Source organism: Otolemur garnettii, unplaced genomic scaffold (genome assembly GCF_000181295.1).
Source record: "Otolemur garnettii isolate 467f Iridium unplaced genomic scaffold, OtoGar3 scaffold00049, whole genome shotgun sequence".
NCBI classification, from domain to species: domain Eukaryota; kingdom Metazoa; phylum Chordata; class Mammalia; order Primates; family Galagidae; genus Otolemur; species Otolemur garnettii.
Genome location: NW_003852444.1, coordinates 12895102 through 12898515, shown reverse-complemented (window position 1 = coordinate 12898515; position 3414 = coordinate 12895102).

Below are 3414 nucleotides of genomic sequence, written 5' to 3'. Positions count from 1 at the left end.
AATTGAAATCACAATGAGATATCACTTCACACTTCTGAAGATGGCTAATATAAAAAAAATAAAAGATAGTTCTGGTGAGGATGTGGAGAAACTGGATCCTTTATACATGACTGGTGAGAATATAAAATGTAGCTGCTATGTTAAACAACATTAAGTGGTCCTCAAAAAATTAAAAATAGAACTACTGCATGACCCAGCAATTCCATTTTTGCATATTTATTTCTCCAGTCATTGACACAGGCATACCTGAAAGAGTGATATAGGCATACCATGTTGATTACATGCATTTCAAATGGAAATGCTACTTTGAATTGTTTTTAAATTATATCATCCTATCATGGAGGACTGAACACTGGAATGTAAACTGCAAACATTAGCTTGAAATCTTACTCGAAAACTTTAACATCAAAATTTATTAATATACCAAACTTAGGAAAACCTGACTTTTTTCTTTTTATCTTGTTACAACCCAGTAGGGTTTTCCATATAAGGCTATCAGTGCTGATCAACCATGTAAAACCCAAACTTTTAAATAACTACTGTAATATTATTTGGAGCCAATTAGCATAAGATTCTGATGAGACTATGGTCAGGTGTCTGATTCCCAACAGGGTTAGGAACTGTGCTCTTTCACATACTAACCCAATTTTGCTTTCTTAGAGCATGCATATTATATAAATTAACTGGTTGACGGTACCGGTAGTACCTACTCTTAATGCTTTTCATCTGATGCTTAGTACACAGAAAATACTCACTAAACGCTATTAACATGATTCTTTTCTTTTGTATATAAATTACCACCACAAAAATATAAAACAGATCGAAACAAATCCATTCCTAACTGTAACAATACAACCAGAAGAATCTACTCAGAGAATGTTAAGTATTTTGTCTTTGTACCTGGCAACACTAGAGCTACCTGCTGAGCCTTTACCATGGACATTATTTCACAGCACCAACATATTCGGCATTATTAAGCATCAAAGTTCAAAACCAGCAATCCATAACACAAACTTATATCTTGCTGTTTACTTTTCTTTTTTCTTTTATTCATACTTTAAAAAGAAGTGCTTGGCCACCCGATGGTGACTTCTCACACCTTTCCTGATCAATCCAGGTAGTTTGATAAAAGGAATAACAGTTTCTATTTTCACTTTGGGTCCCCTCTCAGAAAAATGAATAAAGGGAAAATGGCTATGCCGAGGAGGTGGATTGCTTGAGGTCAGGAGCTGGAGACCAGCCTGAGCAAGAGCGAGACCCCATCCCTCCTAAAACTATAAAAACTAGCTGGGCAATGTGACTGGTGCCTGTAGTCTCAGCTACTTGGGAGGCTGAAGCAAGGGGATCACCTGAGTCCAAGTCCAAAGTTGCTGTAAGACAGGACACCATGGCACTCTACCCATGGAGACAGAGTTATATTTTGTCTTAAGAAAAAAAGAATTGGAAAAGAATAAAATTATTTTTAAACATGTTTTTTTTTTTTCCTTATTTGAGGTTATTAAACACATAGTATTTTAAATGTCTCCAAATACTGCTTACATTCCTACCATTAATCTATCCCCTTGAATCATCAATAACATCCTTTTCAATTCTACCATTCTCTGAGGCCAGTACAATCTTGTCCTCTGATATTCAGGTTTACCATTTTGAAATGGAGCAGAGATGACAAATGCTTAGAATTATAGCCACAGCATGCGCAAGGATTTAGCTCCCTCTTCTGTATACTCTCAAGGCTGTTGGTTATAGGGACTAATATATACCCATTCCAGGGTTTTTCTACTGGCTTCTAGTCATAAACTGTGTAGTAGAAGTAGAATGGATGGGTAAGGAAACACGATGAAATTCATTTTTACAGTTCCTTCCAAACAACTCCTAAACAACAAAATCTAGTTAAAGATTCTTAGGATTTTTTAGTTCTTCTAAAAATGAGGATTCCAATGAAGTGGTTTGGAAGTATTTATTTAAAATCGCTTTAATACTGTTTCCCAAGTACCTGACTCTGACTATGTTGTGCTAATATTAAGAAGTTCATCAGGTGGCGCCCGTAGCTCAGTGGGTAGGGTGCAGCCACATACACCAAGGCTGGTGGGTTTGAACCCGGCCTGGGCCAGCTAAAACAACAATGACAACTACAACAACAACAAAATAGCTGGGCATTCTGGCGGCCGCCTGTGGTCCCAGCTACTTGGGAGGCTGAAGCAAGAGAATCCCTTAAGCCCAATTGTTTGAGGTTGCTGTGAGCTGTGACACCATAGTACTCTACAAAGGGCGACAGCTTGAGACTCTGTCTCAAAAAAAAAAAAAAAAAGTTCATCAATCAAGAATGGAATGGAATCCGAGCACTTTGGCAGGCCAAGGTCGATGGACTGCTTGAGCTCAGGAGTTCAAGACTAGCCTAAGCAAGAGTGAGACTCCATCTCTCCTAAAAACAGAAAAACTAGCCAGGTATTGTGGCAAGCACCTACAGACCCAGCTACTCAGGAGGGAGAAGCAGGAGGATTGCCTGAGCCTAAGAGCTTGATGTTGCTGTGAACTATGATATCACAGACTCTACCCTTGGGGACAAAATGAGAATCTGTCTCAAAAAAAAAAAAAAAAGTCCATGGCTCACACCAAAGTTTTAGAGTAGCTTGTAAAATTATAGCAAGGCATAAGAACAAGTAGTAGGGTGTCTTAAAAGGCAAGAAGAAAGAGAATGAATTTCATTTCTTAATGGAATAAAAAAAAATTAAGTGCAAACACAAGATTGATGCTGGAACAGTTTCAGTGACACCAGTGGTGTGGTAGCCATAGAACACTGCTATCTTGAGAAAGGCAGAAAGGATCTATCTTTGTGGCTTTTATACATGAGCTGCTTATTCAGTTTTTCCAAGACTGTTTTTTATCAGCTCTATGATTATTTCCTTTTTTGTTTTTCCTCAATTTATGGAGGGGATTGGATCACCTGCCAGCCCAGCACCTCTGGCATTTTCCTATGACTGGTCTTCAACTGCCTTGAAATAATACACCAGAAAAGCACTCCGCATCATCCCAGACCTTCCTAAACCATCTTTTAGATAGAGATTATGTGCTGGGTCTGAAACCCAAATGGTACAGATGCACAAAACACTGAACTGATTTACTTAATCTTCAAGGTAATTAGTGAGTAAAAAACATATTTGAGGAAGAGATGTCCAAAGAAGGATTAGTGTCATTTAACTCTAGGCTAAGAAGAAAAAATAAACATTTTATGCATTTTATCTATTTAATAATAATCTATGAATCATTAAAAATCATCTTAGAAAGAAAAAAAAGTGAAATGAAAATGAAATCCTGGAGAATAATTTTTTAAAGAACTTTGATAGAAACACCCTGACTTCCACTAGTTAGCAAGTCTGCTTTGCTCTCTTCTCATACCTTTCTTTTTTTTTTTTT